Source organism: Eriocheir sinensis, chromosome 64, assembly GCF_024679095.1.
Source record: "Eriocheir sinensis breed Jianghai 21 chromosome 64, ASM2467909v1, whole genome shotgun sequence".
Taxonomy (NCBI): Eukaryota; Metazoa; Arthropoda; class Malacostraca; order Decapoda; family Varunidae; genus Eriocheir; species Eriocheir sinensis.
This window is the reverse complement of record NC_066572.1, coordinates 9,856,587-9,877,212: the sequence shown is the minus strand read 5'-3', so window position 1 is coordinate 9,877,212 and position 20,626 is coordinate 9,856,587. Positions and strand designations below refer to the sequence as shown.

Below are 20,626 nucleotides of genomic sequence, written 5' to 3'. Positions count from 1 at the left end.
CCAGAGGTTGAGATTCGTGGATGTGTATTTCACTGGGGCCAGGCTGTATGGAGGAAAATACAAGAACTTGGCCTTCAGAGTCCTTATACTAATGACGTAGATATGCACAAGTACTTAAGAAAGCTACTTTCTCTTCCATATGTGCCAGCAGAGAACATTGAAGAATTATTCATCCGATTTTACAGGAAAGCCAACGGATCGCCACAGCTGCTACAACTTCTAGACTATGTCAAGACCACGTGGATTACCTCAAGCATATGGCCTCCGACTTCTTGGTGTGCATTTCAGCGAAGTATACACACAAACAACGATGTTGAAGGTTGGCACTGCAGACTAAATTTGAAGGCGAGGAAAGGCCAATTAAACTTTTACCTGTTAGTAAAACTTCTACATGATGAAGCCAAGCTGGTCTCCATTCAAGTAAGGCTTTTGTCGGATGGAAAAGTTTTGAGGTACCAGAAACAGAAGTATCGGAAACAACATGGACAGCTTGTGAACCTCTGGGAAGAATTCAGTAATGGCCAGCGTTCTGCCAAGAACTTACTAAGGGCTGTCTCACATCATATTGCAGTTAATCCATAATTTTTAACTTTTGATTGCATGTATTTTAGAACTTTTTCTTTTTACTTAGTTTTACTTTTTAACTATTCATATTAGTTTTTTTTCTTTTTTATTTGACTGCTTTTATACCATCTTGTTGTTGTATTTTACGTTTTGCTTGTTTTTTTACTTGTTTCATATTTACAAATATTAGTATCGCTGCTCATTCAGTTTCTGCCACGCTCTTATCATGGAAAAAAGCAATGATAGCAATTTCAACATGGGCCGAGATGGTATCTTATGGGCCGAGTTGGTATTCTAACGGGCCGAGTTGCCGATGGGCCGAGATGCCGAGACAGCGATGGGCCGAGTTTGCCTAGGAGCCCACACCCTGGCCCTCCCCTCCTTCCTGTCCCAAGTACAGCCCATCCACACCCTGGCCCTCCACTCCTTCCTGTCCCAAGTACAGCCCATCCACACCCTGGCCCTCCGCTCCTTCCTGTCCCAAGTACAGCCCATCCACACCCTGGCCCTCCGCTCCTTCCTGTCCCAAGTACAGCCCATCCACACCCTGGCCCTCCGCTCCTTCCTGTCCCAAGTACAGCCCATCCACACCCTGGCCCTCCGCTCCTTCCTGTCCCAAGTACAGCCCGTCCACACCCTGCCCCTCCCCTCCTTCCTGTCCCAAGTACAGCCCGTCCACACCCTGGCCCTCCGCTCCTTCCTGTCCCAAGTACAGCCCGTCCACACCCTGGCCCTCCCCTCCTTCCTGTCCCAAGTACAGCCCGTCCACACCCTGGCCCTCCGCTCCTTCCTGTCCCAAGTGTAGCCCATCCACACCCTGGCCCTACACTCCTTCCTGTCCCAAGTACAGCCCGTCCACACCCTGGCCCTCCCCTCCTTCCTGTCCCAAGTGTAGCCCGTCCACACCCTGGCCCTCCGCTCCTTCCTGTCCTAAGTACAGCCCATCCACACCCTGCCCCTCCCCTCCTTCCTCTCCCAAGTACAGCCCATCCACACCCTGGCCCTCCCCTCCTTCCTCTCCCAAGTACAGCCCCTCCACACCTGGCCTCCGCTCCTTCCTCTCCCAAGTACAGCCCGTCCACACCCTGGCCCTCCCCTCCTTCCTCTCCCAAGTACAGCCCATCCACACCCTGGCCCTCCGCTCCTTCCTGTCCCAAGTACAGCCCATCCACACCCTGGCCCTCCGCTCCTTCCTGTCCCAAGTACAGCCCGTCCACACCCTGGCCCTCCGCTCCTTCCTGTCCCAAGTAGGTACAGCCCATCCACACCCTGGCCCTCCGCTCCTTCCTGTCCCAAGTACAGCCCGTCCACACCCTGGCCCTCCGCTCCTTCCTGTCCCAAGTACAGCCCATCCACACCCTGGCCCTCCCCTCCTTCCTGTCCCAAGTACAGCCGTCCACACCCTGGCCCTCCGCTCCTTCCTGTCCCAAGTACAGCCCATCCACACCCTGGCCCTCCGCTCCTTCATGTCCCAAGTACAGCCCATCCACACCCTGGCCCTCCGCTCCTTCCTGTCCCAAGTACAGCCCGTCCACACCCTGGCCCTCCGCTCCTTCCTGTCCCAAGTACAGCCCGTCCACACCCTGGCCTTCCGCTCCTTCCTGTCCCAAGTACAGCCCGTCCACACCCTGGCCCTCCGCTCCTTCCTGTCCCAAGTCCAGCCCGTCCACACCCTGGCCCTCCCCTCCTTCCTGTCTCAAGTGTAGCCCGTCCACACCCTGGCCCTCCGCTCCTTCCTGTCCCAAGTGTAGCCCGTCCACACCGTGGCCCTCCGCTCCTTCCTGTCCCAAGTGTACCCGTCCACACCCTGGCCCTCCGCTCCTTCCTGTCCCAAGTGTAGCCCGTCCACACCCTGGCCCTCCGCTCCTTCCTGTCCCAAGTGTAGCCCGTCCACACCTTGGCCCTCCGCTCCTTCCTGTCCCAAGTGTGGCCGTCCACCCTGGCCCTCCGCTCCTTCCTGTCCCAAGTGTAGCCCGTCCACACCCTGGCCCTCCGCTCCTTCCTGTCCCAAGTGTAGCCCGTCCACACCCTGGCCCTCCGCTCCTTCCTGTCCCAAGTGTAGGCCGTCCACACCCTGGCCCTCCCCTCCTTCCTGTCCCAAGTGTAGCCCGTCCACACCTTGGCCCTCCGCTCCTTCCTGTCCCAAGTGTGGCCCGTCCACACCCTGGCCCTACCCTCCTTCCTGTCCCAAGTGTGGCCCGTCCACACCCTGGCCTCCCTCCTTCCTGTCCTAAGTGTGGCCCGTCCACACCTGGCCCTCCCTCCTTCCTGTCCCAAGTGTAGCCCGTCCACACCCTGGACCTCCGCTCCTTCCTGTCCCAAGTACAGCCCGTCCACCCTGGCCCTCCGCTCCTTCCTGTCCTAAGTACAGCCCATCCACACCTGCCCTCCCCTCCTTCCTCTCCCAAGTACAGCCCGTCCACACCTGGCCCTCCCTCCTTCCTGTCCCAAGTACAGCCCATCCACACCCTGGCCCTCCGCTCCTTCCTGTCCCAAGTACAGCCCGTCCACACCCTGGCCCTCCGCTCCTTCCTGTCCCAAGTACAGCCCATCCACACCCTGACCCTCCACTCCTTCCTGTCCCAAGTACAGCCGTCCACACCTGGCCCTCCTCTCCTTCCTGTCCCAAGTTCAGCCCATCCACACCCTGGCCCACCCCTCCTTCCTGTCCCAAGTACAGCCCATCCACACCCTGGCCCTCCGCTCCTTCCTCTCCCAAGTACAGCCCGTCCACACCCTGGCCCTCCGCTCCTTCCTGTCATAAGTACAGCCCGTCCACACCCTGGCCCTCCGCTCCTTCCTGTCCCAAGTACAGCCCGTCCACACCCTGGCCCTCCCCTCCTTCCTGTCCCAAGTGTAGCCCGTCCACACCCTGGCCCTCCCCTCCTTCCTGTCTCAAGTGTAGCCCGTCCACACCCTGGCCCTCCGCTCCTTCCTGTCCCAAGTGTAGCCTGTCCACACCCTGGCCCTCCGCTCCTTCCTGTCCCAAGTGTAGCCCGTCCACACCCTGGCCCTCCGCTCCTTCCTGTCCCAAGTGTGGCCGTCCACCCTGGCCCTCCGCTCCTTCCTGTCCCAAGTGTGGCCCGTCCACACCTGGCCCTCCGCTCCTTCCTGTCCCAAGTGTGGCCGTCCACACCCTCGCCCTCCGCTCCTTCCTGTCCCAAGTGTAGCCGTCCACACCCTGGCCCTCCGTCCTTCCTGTCCCAAGTGTAGCCCGTCCACACCCTGGCCTCCCCTCCTTCCTGTCCCAAGTGTGGCCGTCCACACCTGGCCCTACCCTCCTTCCTGTCCCAAGTGTGGCCCGTCCACACCTGGCCCTCCCTCCTTCCTGTCCCAAGTGTAGCCCGTCCACACCCTGGCCCTCCCCTCCTTCCTGTCCCAAGAGTAGCCCGTCCACACCCTGGCCTCCCCTCCTTCCTGTCCCAAGTGTGGCCGTCCACACCCCTGGCCCTACCCTCCTTCCTGTCCCAAGTGTGGCCCGTCCACACCCTGGCCTCCCTCCTTCCTGTCCCAAGTGTAGCCCGTCCACACCCTGGCCCTCCCCTCCTTCCTGTCCCAAGTGTAGCCCGTCCACACCCTGGCCCTCCCCTCCTTCCTGTCCCAAGTGTAGCCCGTCCACACCCTGGCCCTCCACCACCCGCACACTCACCCTGGGGGCCTGCACGCCGAGGGGCTCCTGAACTTGCTAACTGCATGCCTCCCCCCCTCCCGCGGCCACGCTGCACACGACTTTCTGTTCATGCTCATCCCTACACTGTCCAAACCCCTTATGCAAGAGTTAACCAGCATCTTCACTCTGTCATCCCTCACGCTGGTAAACTCTGGAACAACCTTCCTTCACATGTATTTCCTTCTGCCTACGACTTGAACTCTTTCAAGAGGAGGGTATCAGGACACCTCTCCTCCCGAAATTGATCTTTCTTTCGGCCACCTCTTTTAATTCTTTTTTGGGAGCAGCGAGTAGCGGGCTTTTTTTATTGTTGTTTTCTTTTTTTGTGCCCTTGAGCTGCCTCCTCTGTTGTAAAAAAAAAAAAAAAGCCCGACAACACCTGGGGAGGAACGATACAACAAGTCCTCGCAGGACAAGATGCGTTGTCGAACGGACCTTTGGGATCCTCAAGTCAAGGTGCAGGTGCCTACATAAGTCAGGAGGAAGTTTGCAGTATGACCCCAAGAAGACTATGAAGATTGCGACCTCTTGTATGCTCCTGTACAACTACTGAGTGGATCGCTGCAGAAGAAGTACCAGTTCAGCCTGTGAGAAACAACAGACAGATTCCTGGTCAAGTTGTCAGGCAGGAAATTATTAGAAACTTCTTTTCCTGAGTACAGGTAGGCATATATGTAGACCTTGCAGTTAGTAATAGATTACTTTCAAATGTAAATGTGCACAACTCACAGTCGGAGGCATAAGAATAAAACAACGTGGTGATCCAGAGGACTTGACTCCCACTGCAAGACGTTGAGAGTTTTCAACCATTGACAAGTGGCGGAGGGTTACCAACATGCTGCCTAACAGATCTTCAAGAGGGGCACCACCTCCACACCACACATTCTTATCACCTAGTTTGATAACCTACTTGTCCATCTCACATGGCCCATGTATCTCAGCATTCTGCACTCTTGGCTCCATGTCATCCTCTTCAACTTGTTGCTTCGAATAGCATAACTGGCCTCACATACATAGAAGTGTTCAATATACCTAGGCTATAATATTATATTTACGGACTTTTATACGAGGTATCGAAGTAAGTCTGTCTGATGGTAGGCTGGCTGACTGCTGTCGGGACCCAAGCCAGCATGCCCTGGGGGTTGTGTGCGGGAGGAGGAAAGAGTGTAAAGGACAAATGGTGTGTGTGTCATTATCAGGGGTAACCACGGTGGAGCGCAAACACTCGGTAGTTGTAGTCAAGGCTTAATTAAGTTGATGAGTGATGTTAGACTGAGTGAGCAGGTTTTTTACCACACATTAGTGGGAACACTTGATAGTGTTGTGCTGGAAGCTTCCCCCGGGGTCTATGGGACTCCGGAAGGCTCCGGGAGGAGCAGTAGAGGGCAGGGGCAAGGCCCCGCCCGCGCCCCGCGGCCAGGCGCCAGGCGGGAAGTGTTGCCAACTCGCACATATTTTTGCTACATGTTCTTGTATAATCTAATATATACTGTAACGTTCTAGACTGTACTGTTCGGTATATATAGGAGAAGAGGGCGAGAGGAGTTAGTCCCAGTCATAGTAAGCTAGTGGTCAGTGAAGAGTCAAGAGTGAATTGTACAACTAAGGAAGAATATTAAACTACAGAAGCTGTGCAAGGTGTTTCCATATCTCCCTCCCACGGAGTCTCCTGACGGCGACACGGAACCCAAGTAACACGTCCGGCATAACAATAGGTTTTCTTCGTGTGTTGGTGCTACTTGTTTCTTGTGTTTACATGTTAGTTTATAATTAGACTAAGTTCTAAGTGTTATGAGCGACAATTTAGTCTTGTATGGCTGAATCCTGTCCCTTGACCCTTAGTTCATCATCAGAATCTCTAAACAAATATATTTACCTTAAGTAATAGTGTTAAAGTCACGCTACCCATATTATTTGGCAGATGATAATCCTGTGTGCGATAACGGTGCCTTATTAGACTTGGTAAATGAACTACTAATTTTACTCTCTGGTTTAAGTGATCAACAATTAATTCTACTTTGAGGTATAATTAACCAACATTATTAAGGAGTGCCCATGCCAGGCACGACATTAAGAATATTTTCTGTTGACCAGCAGACTTACTATAGTCAAACCATTTCCAATAGTCTGTTGAGGCAGTGGCTTCTGCAGGTCCTTTCCTCCTTCTGCTTTGCCACACAGTTCCAGTTACCTATTTCCTCCGTTTCCTGTCCCGTCTTTCACAAACTGGGCACCTGTAATGCACCACTACTTGATTTACATTTCTCAGCCCTGAGCATCTCTTTGTGGCACCACTTATCACCCCCTGTGCACAGGGCAGAGTTAGTAGCCATTTCTCTTCCACACCAACTACCTTCCTGTATAGATGATTTCTCAGTAATTACTTATTTGTTGTGCTGTATCAGCTGTTACGTGCTACATCAAGCTGTAATACTCAAACTGCAGGTTAATCCAATAAAAAAAGTGAATGACTAAGTCATGTGTTATTATTCCCAAGCTCCATTGGCAATGGCAGTACACATTATATAACTGAAGCATATTACACATTCATTGAACACAATTAAAACTAACTACCTAATCAAATTAAATGTAGCCTAACCTCATCTGACCTAATTAAACTAAATATAAGGTAACCTAACATAACCTGGCCTTTATGCCTGCTCCCAAAATGAAATAAATGGAAATAAATATGATATTAATTTGAAAAATATATCTGAGGAACAAAAAGAGGGAAAATGACAAGAATTGAACTATGAAACAAGAATTGTTGGCTTCAAGATGACCTCAACTGACTAAGAATGACAAGATCTACGCAATGTGACAGGTCAGAATTGAGTCTTGAAAATGATTTCTGATGATTAAGAATGACATGATGTACTGAATGACAACAATTGTCTGCTTTGAAAATGACCTCAGCTGAAATAATATTGCATGCATTTAACCTTTTTACATCCCTCTCAACATCCTATTCCATTCAGTCACAACTGTTACCATAATCCCTTTTCTCTCTTATATACATACATCACTCAAGTAGCATGTGCTCAATCATATCGTCACCCTCTTTCACACCTACATGAATGTCACACCTTGGGACTAACACCTTGCCACCATCTGGAAGAGGATGTCCTCCCCCTCCCCGGCACCACCACACTGCACTCAACCCTCCCACCACTATCATTCCAACCTCCCACTGATGTGTTAGATCCCTGAACCCCTACCTACTGTTCTTTACAATGTGTTTATAATGTGTACATTTTTAGCTTAGCGGCTGGTAAGACCAAATACACTATATTATTACTATTAACACACACACACTTGACCAATAAGCCCAGGCCACAACAGCCAGCCCAGCACAGTCACCAAAAAGATCAGACCTTTCACAGGACCCACCAACCACATGAAGCCTGGGGTGGAAAGTGAATAACAGATCATGCCGTCACAGTCACCATTTGTTCCAACAGATGAATATTTTCTGTTCTCTGTGCTACACACAGCCCTGTAACACCACCACAACAAACACTTGCACTCACACACACAGCAGAACTGAATCAGCACAGCACCTCAGGAGAAGTGGACCTTCATGTGCCTGACAATCTCACCCTTAGTCATGAAACGTTTCCCACAAACATCGCACTTGAACCCTTTATGACCAGAGTGTCTGAAGAGGTGCATGTCCAATATACTCTTCAGTTTGAATCTTTTCCCACAAACTTCACACTCATGACTTCTTGCATCAGTGTGTGTAACAAGGTGTAATTTGAGGTGACCCTTCTGACTGAAACATTTCCCACAAACTTCACACTCATGATTTCTTTCACCAGTGTGTGTAAGAGTGTGTAATTTGAGGTGACCCTTCTGACTGAAACATTGCCCACAAACTTCACACTTATGCTTTCTTTCACCAGTGTGTGTAGGAGTGTGTAATTTGAGGTGACCCTTCTGACTGAAACATTGCCCACAAACTTCACACTCATGCTTTCTTTCACCAGTGTGTGTAACAAGGTGTAATTTGAGGTTATCCTTCCGACTGAAACATTTCCCACAAACTTCACACTCATGATTTCTTTCACCAGTGTGTGTAAGAGTGTGTAATATGAGGGTACCCTTCTGACTGAAACATTTTCCACAAACTTCACACTTATAATTTTTTTCACCAGTGTGTGTAAGGGTGTGTTTCCTGAGGATACTCTTCAGACTGAAACATTTTCCACAAACTTCACACTCATGATTTCTTTCACCAGTGTGTGTAAAAGTGTGTTTCTTGAGGTTACCCTTCAGACTAAAACATTTCCCACAAACTTCACACTCATGATTTCTTTCACCAGTGTGTGTAAGAGTGTGTTTCTTGAGGTTACCCTTCTGACTGAAACATTTCCCACAAACTTCACACTCATGATTTCTTTCACCAGTGTGTGTAAGAGTGTGTTTCTTGAGGGTAAACTTCTGACTGAAACATTTCCCACAAACTTCACACTCATGATTTCTTGCACTGGTGTGTGTAAGAGTGTGTAATTTGAGGGTACCCTTCTGACTGAAACATTTCCCACAAACTTCACACTCATGATTTCTTGCACTGGTGTGTGTAAGGGTGTGATGTTTGGGGTTACTCCTATTACTAAACCTTTTGCCACACTCCCGACTTTCATGAGGTCTTACACCAGAGTGTGTGGGTGTATTTGTTGAGGTCATCCTTCCCTGCATGTCTTTTCTCACACTCTTGGCTTTGGTCAGTAAACTTGCTCTCATTCTCAGATCTTCTCACACTTCTGAAATTCAAACTTCCCCCTTTGTGGATGAAGAGGCCAGCAGTTGTTGTTGTTGTTGGTGGTTGTGTTGGTGTTTTTATCACTCCTGAACCTCACACCAGTAGCAGTCTGCTCCTGCTGATCCCAGCCACTCCAGCTGCTGTCCCTTGCAGCCTCCACTGCAACACTACTCTGGATGTGAGGAGTTGGCTGGCCTTGAGGAACCTCAGAGATGCTGGAGAAGGCGGCGAGGTTGCTTCAAAGCCACACTCAGTGACCAATTGAGCAGGCAAGGCGAGGGATGCACCAAGGAGTCCTGAAGTCAGCGGCAGCAGGGACGGAACAAGTACTGACCACAGCAACTGTCTCGATGCCTCACTTCAACACTAACACCAGTGGTGGACATTGGGACACAAAGTCATGTGCTGAAAAAAAAAAAAAAAAAAGACTGGTAAGGAAACTGAAGTTGGTGGGAGGGATCAGGGCGGTGGTGGGTGCACCGAAGGCAAGCCACAGGCCACCGGGTCAGGCAAATAGTGCGTGTACTAATAATAAACTAATGCAATAATATATTCATTGATAAATATGTCTTTTGAACTAACCTAAATAAATCTGAAGCGATATTCGTAACAATACTAAGACAGAACTACACGTCAATGGACAATATCCAGCGACCAAAGCTGCAAGCTTGATAGTTTTAAGGCCTGTTAACACATTAATAGTGTAACATACCCGCCAGCATACCAACACCGTGGACGCCAGTTAAAAGCCAGCTGGGAAAATTGGGAATACCCCCTTGTACTTGGCCATGGTTATTTACCGGATCCAGTTTCTCCTCAGCCAAAACAAAACCCGTAGCTGTTAATATGTTATAAGTAGCTAAGGGAAGAGAACGAGAAATACGAACCACAGCTTGAGTTGGCACCCCTGATATAAATCCACTCTAACCATATATTTTTATATATTTATACGTTACGTCTTAGAAAATAAGGGAAAATTAAGTTTAGAATCAACACACAAAAAGACAACCTCAGAAAGGCAGAGGAAGGATAGATTAATGTACAAAGTCGAAAGGCGAGAAGGAAAAGTGTTAGAACCTGGGGAAGGCCACGTCAGAGGGAAAGGTAGCGAGGCAACCGCTCCGGCTGGCATGATTCATTCTAGACTTAACCTTCCCGCACGGCGGAGGTAAGCTCACAGCTCGCTAGAGTACGGCTGCCTGGGAGTGAGAGATAGCCCTAGCCGACGTTCATTAGTGATTCATTCTAGACTTAATCTTCCCGCACGGCGTAGGTGGCGAGAGACAGCTGAAGGCCGGTGTCCAGGGGTAGGGAAGGCGAATGCCCGCCATCTTGAAGCCGCCCAATTGAGTCGGGAATGGACCCAGACGCCAGTGGTTAACAAGGGTCATGCCCTCAGTCATGAGTGCCTGAACTGAGCAAAGGTAAGGGCGAGACACTCCAGTCCCTGCCGCCGCCCGGGAGACCAGCAGGCTTGTGATGGGAGTAAACGGCTCCACAACCCCCCCTGTAGGCAAGGCACGACAGCATATTGTGTAGCTCTCAGGCCTCCACCAGCTAAGGAAATTGTGTCAAATGGGTAAGGGGCACCCGCTGTGTGGACGAGGGGCTAACAGTGACCTCACCCCCCCCCGTTAGCTGTAACAGTCTGATCTTTCCCTCATACTAAACTCTTTTCTTCCTATTTTTTTATGAGTGTTTTTTGGTGTGTGTGCACGCCGATGCAGGAAGTTGATATCGGATTGTCTAGCCAATCGGGCGGTAGCCCTGTGATATATACCTACATATGTTCATCTCTCTCTTGTGTAGCATTTATCCATAAGAATGTTAGGGATTAGAAGAAAGGTTTTCACAGTTATAAACAAAACATGCTACACTTCCCTCGTCTAGTAAGGATTATTGTTAGGGGGAAGGGAACTTGGGAAACAAACCAATAAATTGTATTCTGCCTATGTCCTGTATTAATGCATACAGCCTTCCTAGCCTACGGTGCAGTCTAGCAATCTCCCCCACCACGACCTCCGAAGGTAACCACGACCCCACACTACCAAACTTTGGACTGAGGATACCATCTACCTCAAGGAACAACCCATAGTAAGCTGGGGAGCGACGGACACTATCTACCAGGTGGGACAGTTGTTAAGGTCAAGTGTTACCTGGCCTGCAAGGGCAGGGAGAGTCTGGGGACTAACCAGTTAGTTTAGTTCCGTCCCACCTGGTTCATAGAACTGCCGTTCCTCGCTTACAGGCTTTGGGGGTTGTGCCATATTACAACCTCCTGGTGGCAGCTTACAGAGAGAGAACAGCAGGGAATCGAACCCAGCCGTACACTCTCTGTGAGGCTGAGGAATAATAGCGTCACTATTCTTCCTCTTCCTCCCCTTTTTTTTATTTTTCAACCTGTTATGACCAGGGGTCGAACCTGGGACTGTTACAATAGCGTTTGGCAGCTCAGCGCTCTTGCCTGCTCCGCGGAACTTTCACGGCGCCCACCACGCCAGTGTCCGTTGGACTTTTGCAGAGAGAGGAGTTATGTACCATTATGAGAGGATAGCCTGTAGTATAGTGTAAAAATCCACGGTACAAATATATACCATATCGCGGACCACTAATATTTTTTCCCTCTGCCGCGTATTGGTGCACCAATGTACCAGGCATGGGTTGGCGCATATATGTACCAGTCCGCGACGCACTGACGATATAGTCTTGTTCTGCTATTTGGTGTAGTTTTTATGATTATTATATGAGTTTGTGTCAATACAATATCTTACATTTTGATGAGCTGTACATAAAAAAACTATTAATAATGTTTTTTTCCCTCCTTTTCAACAGAAATGAACCCGACCGTCTTTTAAGGAGGGCGATCGGATACCTCATCTGGTGATTCAGATGATTCAGGTTTTTTGTCAGTTCAGATGACCCAGATGATGAGCTCTCCGAGGAAAGTGACGAGTTAGAAACAGATGAAGAGCAGGATGGGGAACATTATTTTCTTCTCTGTTATGAGCAAAATTTTAATTTATAAGGACTTTTTTTTTTTACGTTATTTGCGGAGTGGTATTTCCCTCTACAGTTCAGTAAAATACACTATAATAAATCAAACATTGGGATGATCTAATATTCCAAGTACTAGTAAGTAGTGATCTGGAGCATTATTTTTTTGTTATGAAAGCAAGATTTTCATTTATTAGGATTTTTTTTTTACGTTGTTTGATATGAGGGGCATTTGCCTCTACAGTTGATTACTGTTACATAATGAAATGCTTATATTTGGAAGCAAAATGTCACCAAACTTTAAATGTATTTTGGATGCCTTTACATAGCTATATATTTATTACCTTATCATTTTCAACTTATTACCTGGTACCATTGCAACACATCTGCAGTCATGATAAACACAAATTTACCCACAAATTGTTTATATACTCATGTTTGTAAAAGTTTATAGAAAGGGCTATTCGGGCCACAGATGTACCAATATGCAACAAGTGAAACATCTGCTCAGCACACTGGCGGCCCAGTAAGTGAACAAGGTATAAACAATCATATGTGAACATTTCATGACAATCAAATGAATACAAATGGCAAGACACATGAAATGGAAAAAAAAATCTTAAGGAGCCAAAATCTTGAAAATTTGTTTTTTACACTTCAAAAAAATTTCACAAAATCGACAAAACGTTTGACAGTCTTTTGTAAGGTATCAATATAATCTACAACTAAACGGCAATTTTTCTCACTTTGTACATTTTTTAAAATGTAAAAAGAAAACGGGAGATAAAGTGGAGAAAATTATTAGTGAAAATGAATTTCAATTTTTTTTAGCCAGAACAAAAAATGAAAAAAATTACAAAATGATAAATGTAGATCTATACACAAAGTTTCTATGGTATATTTTTTTCAACTAAAGTCTGTGAAACAAAAATAAGATTTTATGCTTTGTTTGAGTCTCCTCTACACATTCACCCAAATTTCACAAAATTCACAGAATGTCATACACTTACACCAACAAACAACATACTAAAATTTCAAAGCCTTAGGACATACTGTGTGCCCAGGAGGGACCCCCCCGGGCGCCCTCCTTAACCCGAGAACGTGGGCAGACCCTTTTTTAGGCTTTCACGAGTCGTGGCTGTGGTACGGTGGACCCTAAAAAGGGCTCGCCATAAAAGGCCTAATTCGAGCTAATTGTAGGCGGTGGTGGCATAGCGCAACCCACCATGAATGCCCTAGGTCAATGTGGTGGGTGGGTGATCTTGAGGTGGGCTTTTTTGTCATAGGTGGTGCTGTAAGGTCATGGCATACTGAATTAGCTATCCATACAGTGATCACTTGGCAAATTCTCTGTAGTACACAACAAGCGACTCTCGGCTAGATGCCACGCATCACGAGACTGTTTATTTTGTAACAAACATCACCCAAAAAGAATGGAGTTTGAGTAAAAGTAAATATTTGTAACGGTTTTATGGTTATGAGAGGAGTACTCTGATGTACGTTCCATGCTCTTTTCTTAGTCTCAAAATGCAGAGTAGTTTTGTCGTTTCTCGGGCACTTCTCGGCCTTCCCATAGCCGAAGCCTACGGGTTAATAAGGCAGTGAGGCCGCTGATTGGGTGAGCGCCGGCGATGACGTCATTGGACTCCCAGCGAATCACAAGCGTGTTTTCAGAGCTCAGCCAATCGTAAGGCTTCATCTGTGGCTTTAAAATGACCCGTTCTCTCTTTCTGTTTCCTTTCTTTTTCCAAGGTACGTATTTTGAGATAACAAGGGAGTAAAGGAGGAAAAAAAGTGAGCTCCGGGGGGCAGCATGACCCAATTATAATGGCACCACTATAAACAGTTGCCTGCGCCATGACAGGCTCGGGGCCGACCATTAGGCTCAGATGGATAGTTTACCGGCACCATAAGCCACATAAAAAAAAATTTTTTTTAAATCTCCACGGGTCGGAACAAATAAGCGCTTTTTCAGTGTTTTCAATACCTTGAGTTTCGCGACCCTCGAGTTTAGCGCTACACCTTCGGAACAAAGCGAGCACGAAACTGGAGAGGGTACTGTAGTCATAACATAAATACTGGCCTAAGGCAAAAACCTTCTCTTTCATCGTACTTTTATTTATTGGAGAGTAAGATGTTGGTATTTTCCTGAGGTCGGGGTAGCAACCCTACACACGCGTGGCCCGTCCACACCCTGGCCCTCCGCTCCTTCCTGTCCCAAGTGTACCTGTCCACACCTTGGCCCTCCCCTCCTTCCTGTCCCAAGTGTACCCGTCCACACCCTGGCCCTCCCCTCCTTCCTGTCCCAAGTGTAGCCCGTCCACACCCTGGCCCTCCCCTCCTTCCTGTCCCAAGTGTAGCCCGTCCACACCCTGGCCCTCCCCTCCTTCCTGTCCCAAATGTACCCGTCCACACCCTGGCCCTCCACTCCTTCCTGTCCCAAGTGTACCCGTCCACACCCTGGCCCTATGCTCCTTCCTGTCCCAATTACAGCCCGTCCACACCCTGGCCCTCCGCTCCTTCCTGTCCCAATTACAGCCCGTCCACACCCTGGCCCTCCGCTCCTTCCTGTCCCAATTAAAGCCCGTCCACACCTGGCCCTCCTCCTTCCTGTCCCAAGTACAGCCCGTCCACACCTGGCCCTCCGCTCCTTCCTGTCCCAAATGTACGTCCACACCCTGGCCCTCCACTCCTTCCTGTCCCAAGTGTGCCCGTCCACACCTGGCCCTCCGCTCCTTCCTGTCCCAAATGTACCCGTCCACACCCTGGCACTCCCCTCATTCCTGTCCTAAGTGTACCCATCCACACCCTGGCCCTATGCTCCTTCCTATCCCAATTACAGCCCGTCCACACCCTGGCCCTCCCCTCCTTCCTGTCCCAAGTGTACCCGTCCACACCCTGGCCCTCCGCTCCTTCCTGTCCTAAGTGTACCCGTCCACACCCTGGCCCTATGCTCCTTCCTGTCCCAATTACAGCCCGTCCACACCCTGGCCCTCCCCTCCTTCCTGTCCCAAGTGTAGCCCGTCCACACCCTGGCCCTCCGCTCCTTCCTGTCCCAATTACAGCCCGTCCACACCCTGGCCCTCCGCTCCTTCCTGTCCCAAGTGTACCCGTCCACACCCTGGCCCTCCGCTCCTTCCTGTCCCAAGTGTATATATATATCCAGAACAGTACAGTCTAGAATGTTACAGTATATTTTAGATCATACAAGAACATGTAGCAAAAATATATGCGAGTTGGCAACACTTCCTGCCTGGCGTCTGGCCGCGTCCCACGGGGCGCAGACGGCTCGCCTTGCTCCCCGCCCCCCTGCTCGCTTCTCCCGGAGCCTTCTAGAGGCCTACGGTCGCCGGGGGAAGCTTCCAGCACAACACTATCCCCCCCTCTTAATTGTGATCGTCCCGATCACACACTTAACTATATATAAACATAAGAGAATTAATCAAAAACATAATAATCGTCGTATCGCTGTGGACGCCTGCGTTGTCTCTGTCTTCTGCTCGGTGCCTCCTGCGCGTCTGTCTCCTGGTGCGCCTCGTCGTCGTCCGCTTCTTGGGGTGTCCCTGGAACATCTGCCGAAGCCGGGAGGTTATCTCCCTCGGCTGAAGGGTCCAGAAGGCCTATGTCGTCGTCGACCTCCTCTCGGTCCTGGACGTCCCGACGTTTTCGTCGGCTGCTGAGTGTCTGTAGTTGTTCCAGGTGTAGTTTCCCGGACCGTAGTACCTCCATAGGCGGTTGACGTGGACAACTTTCGGCTTGGTCTTTTCCGTTCTCCGGATTCGGTAAGTCACGTCGGAGAGGCGTTCTAGCACAGTGTAAGGGCCTTCCCAGGGGCTCTGTAACTTCGGAGACTGTCCTTTCTTCCTCTGCGGGTTGTAAAGCCAGACTTGGTCTCCTTCCTTGAAGTCAACGTGGCTTGCCCTCATATTGTAACCGCGCTTCATGGCCTCCCCGGAGAACTTCAAGGCACCTCGGACTTGATGGTGCACCTCTTCCAGCCGTTCCTCTAGTTGACGGGCAAAACTGGAGGCGTCCCTTGGAAGGCTTTCCCCAGGAGGCCTTCCTGTCAGTAGGTCCACCGGCAATCGCAGCTCACGTCCAAACATCAGCTTTGCCGGTGAATACCCCGTAGTCTCGTGGGCGGCAGACCTGTAGGCCATGAGAAGCGCAGGCAGCTTCTGATCCCATGAAGACTGATCATTGTTGCACTGCTTGGCCAACTCCTGGCCCAACGTCCAATTAAACCTCTCCACCATTCCAGCTGACTGTGGGTGAAGAGGGGTGGTCCGGGTCTTCTTGATACCCAGAAGCTTGGTAGCGGCGGATTCGAACCCAAATCATCCACGACGCAGTGAATACTGGACCGGCACGCTAACCACTCAGCCACCGCCTTGGATACCAACAGAAAAATGATGTATTTGTTATGGGTTGTCTTAAAATACGTATGTGTAAAGAAGGCGACGCAATGTCCCTCCCCCTTCCTCCACCAGCAGTGGGCAGCGGCTGTCAGTCATGGCGGGCCACAGAAATTTTAGGGCTGGGTTAGGTTAGGTTAGGACAACAACATGTCTTTGAACAAAAATAAAGTTGAATTAATAAGATATGGGGAAAATGGCCACCTCAAGATCACAGTACCAGGTGAAAGGTCAAGAAATTGCAGAGAAGAGCTCCGTACATGACCTGGGGGTACTAGTTAGTAATGACTTTTCACCCACTGAGCACATTGACATCACAAGGACGGCCAGCAGGATGACAGGATGGATACTCTGCACCTTCAAGACGAGGGAACCCGAACACCTCCTCCCGCTCTGTAAGTCCCTGGTGTTGTCGAAAATGGAATACCTGTGCCATCTGTGGTCCCCACACAAAATGTACAATATCAAGCGACTGGAACAGACACAAAGGGTCTTCACAAGGAAGCTGAACTCAATGAAAAATCTGAGTTACTGGGACAGGCTCAAGACTCTGCAACTCTACTCCCTCCAAAGACGAAGAGATAGTACTACATAATTAACACTGAAGAAGCAAGTGCCTAACCCATCACCACAAACTGAAGGAGGGATAACACGCCAGACACACCCCCAATTTGGCCGCACCTGCCCCAGGACATCCATTGAAACAGTCAGTCAATGTCTTAGGTCCATACATGCTGCCAGCTTTACCGTCGAGGGACCAAGACTATTCAACTGCCTGCCCAGGGACATCAGGGACACCTCAAACAGCAGCGTGGAGACCTTCAGGAGAAAATTTGACCTGTTTCTGCAGGGGATCCCTGATGAGCCCCCTGTCCTACACACGACTACTCCAAGGGGGGCAGAGAGTAGCTCCCTCCCTGACCAGCTGAGGCACATTAGGGGCCGCTTTCACAGTCATTTTGTTTGTTTTTATCGTTACAAATGGCGGTGATTGCCGCTATAGTATTTCCACGTAAAACTGGCCTATGGGGTAGTGGCGGCTGCGGGGTGAGCCCAGCCCCGCACCTTACCACACACTCTCAACACCTCTCGCCTCCTCTACCACTACCCCATAGGCCAGTTTCACGTGGAAAACTATGCGTTGATCACCGCCATTGGTAACGATCAAAACAAATAAAGTGAAAGCGGCCCTAGGAGTAGGGCACAGTGTTGGGGCGGTGGACTCCCAAGTCGCCCAAAGTGAACATCACCTACACTGCAACAAGACAAGACCCATAACTTAAAATACAGTTAGTTCCGTATTGGAGAGTAAGATGTTGGTATTTTCCTGAGGTCAGGGTGGCAACCCTACACACGCGTGGCCCGTCCACACCCTGGCCCTCCGCTCCTTCCTGTCCCAAGTGTACCCGTCCACACCCTGGCCATCCCCTCCTTCCTGTCCCAAGTGTACCCGTCCACACCCTGGTCCTCCGCTCCTTCCTGTCCCAAGTACAGCCCGTCCACACCCTGGCCCTCCCCTCCTTCCTGTCCCAAGTGTACCCGTCCACACCCTGGCCCTCCGCTCCTTCCTGTCCCAAGTACAGCCCGTCCACACCCTGGCCCTCCCCTCCTTCCTGTCCCAAGTACAGCCCGTCCACACCCTGGCCCTCCCCTCCTTCCTGTCCCAAGTACAGCCCGTCTATACCCTGGCCCTCCGCTCCTTCCTGTCCCAAGTGTAGCCCGTCAACACCCTGGCCCTCCCCTCCTTCCTGTCCCAAGTACAGCCCGTCTATACCCTGGCCCTTTGCTCCTTCCTGTCCCAAGTGTAGCCCGTCCACACCCTGGCCCTCCGCTCCTTCCTGTCCCAAGTGTAGCCCGTCCACACCCTGGCCCTCCGCTCCTTCCTGTCCCAAGTTTACCCGTCCACACCCTGGCCCTCCCCTCCTTCCTGTCCCAAGTACAGCCCGTCTATACCCTGGCCCTCCCCTCCTTCCTTTCCCAAGTGTAGCCCGTCCACACCCTGGCCCTCCGCTCCTTCCTGTCCCAAGTGTAGCCGTCCACACCCTGGCCCTCCCCTAATTCCTGTCCCAAGTGTAGCCCGTCCACACCCTGACCCTCCGCTCCTTCCTGTCCCAAGTGTAGCCCGTCCACACCCTGGCCCTCCCGTCCTTCCTGTCCCAAGTGTAGCCCATCCACACCCTGGCCCTCCCCTCCTTCCTGTCCCAAGTGTAGCCCGTCCACACCCTGGCCCTCCCCTCCTTCCTGTCCCAAGTGTAGCCCGTCCACACCCTGGCCCTCCCCTCCTTCCGAGGACACTATGAAGGAGATATTCATTGTCCCAGTCCTTACCAAGAAAGAGAGAGAGGAGAATAACCAGCTGCGGGAAGAGCTCAGGAGAAGAAGAGAGGAAGGTGGGCAGTGGATCATCAGGAAGGGCAGGGTGGTAAGAGTTCAGAGGAGGGAGTGACGGGAAGGGAAGCATAATGACGTAAGTAGTACTAAGAATAAGGTATATAAGTATAATAATGGATTTGATCACATTGTGAATGTTAAACTTGGTAATAGAAAAGAAGACAACTTCATCATTAAGGCTATTAACAATCAAGGCCTGACAAAGGTTAAAGTGAAGGAAATTGAAGACCTTATTGATGAGAATAGCATTATCTGCTTAAGTGAAACTCAGAAGAAAATAAGAGATGTAAGCTTCAGAAGTAGTGTCATTATAACAGAACAGATGAGAGAGTTGAAAGACAAAAAAGGTGGAGGGTTGATGATTCTGCATAAATACAATAAGGATATACACTTTGATAAAATAACAACCAAATGTAAAGATATATTAGTAGTTAAAGGGAACATAAGGGGATGGGAAGTTCTAATTATAGTAGTTTATTTTAGTGTTACGGATGGAGAGAAAAACAAACTCATAAGAGCAGAAACAGAAAAGTTTGTGGAGAGTAGTACAGATGAACCAGTATTGATCATTGGAGATTTTAATGGCCATGTAGGATACAAAGGTGATCAAAGCCTAGATGCTAATGGGAAAATGATTTTAGACTGGCTAGAAAAGTATAAGCTCACAATGCTCAATGACGTTAAGTGTGAGGGGCTATATACATGGTCACGAGATAAACAGAAAAGTGTCATAGACTACGCCCTAGTGACAGATGAATTCTACAAAAAATATAGCAAAATGAGAATTGATGAGGAACAGGAAGAGTTTGATCTGACCAACCATAATCTAATGGAAATTCACCTAAGTGTGGGGCGGGAGAGGAAAAGGTATAACAGGAAATCATGGATAACAAGAGAGTATTATAAAACAGACAAAGCTTCACTAAAGATATATGGAGAAAAACTTACAGCCAGTGTGTTAGATGACAGAGTTAAGAACATGAGGGACCTAGAACAGAGGATAATCAAGACAGCCAATGGTTATCTCAAGGGCCATTACAGGCGGAAGAACATAGGGGTTGAAGAAGTCAGGAAGGACCGGCATGGTTTACCAGAGAGATCCGGGAGGAGACAAAGGTGAGGAGAACGTACCATAGGAGGAGGAGGAATGCAAAGGAAGAAGAGGAAGCAGACAAGTGGAAACAAAAGTATATGGATCAAAAGAAAAACTACAATTATTACTTAAAGGAGATGAGAATAAGTGATGAAAAGAAAGAAAGAGAAATAAAGAGGACAAAAGTAATGGCAAGAACACTTGGAAGTATATAAGGATGTTAGGGAGACAAAGAAAGGAGACAGAAAAGTTGATAGATAATGTGTATAGCAGGGACAACAGAAAACTGGAAAGAGAAGAAGTAAGATTACAGGTTGAGACATACTGGAGAGACATATACAGGAAGCACCAAACAACATCAACAAGGAGTGGAATGACAGGACTAAGGAGGAGTATGTAAAAAGAGGAGAATACTAAACTTGAGATGGTGAGGGGGAGACAATTTCAGGTCAAAAGTGGAGAGGAAGAAGGGAGAGATCTAGTGAACATGCCTATCCATATAGAAGCCTGTGCTACTGAAATAAGAGAACATATTGATATGGCTCTAGAAATAGGGGAGGGAGTGACATACCTAGAAGATGAAATTATAACTGAAGAAAGAGTTAAAAGGTGCTTAATTAATCTAAGGAATAAAAAAGCTGCAGGCCCTGATGGAATAAAACCGGAGTTTTATAAAGTATTCCTAGAAGACAGGACATTGTTGGAAATGCTAATAGAAACATTCAAACACGCAC

General features: G+C 49.3%; 2 protein-coding genes across 3 annotated transcripts in view; both read right to left on the bottom strand.

Moving 5' to 3' along the window:
* Window positions 1–20,626, bottom strand: part of LOC126987403 (gastrula zinc finger protein xLCGF3.1-like) — a 71,552-nt gene that overhangs the window by 25,152 nt on the left and 25,774 nt on the right. Inside the window, exon 1 of one of the 2 annotated variants that reach the window (XM_050844383.1) lies at window positions 9,092–9,146. The exons of the other annotated variant lie outside the window; for it this stretch is intronic. The gene's annotated coding sequence lies outside the window, so the exon portion shown is untranslated. Of the gene's footprint in view, window positions 1–9,091; window positions 9,147–20,626 lie in introns of those variants that run through there. 2 annotated transcript variants of the gene reach the window in all.
* LOC126987401 (zinc finger protein OZF-like) overlaps window positions 1–20,626 on the bottom strand; it is a 179,113-nt gene that overhangs the window by 151,711 nt on the left and 6,776 nt on the right. The window lies entirely within an intron of this gene.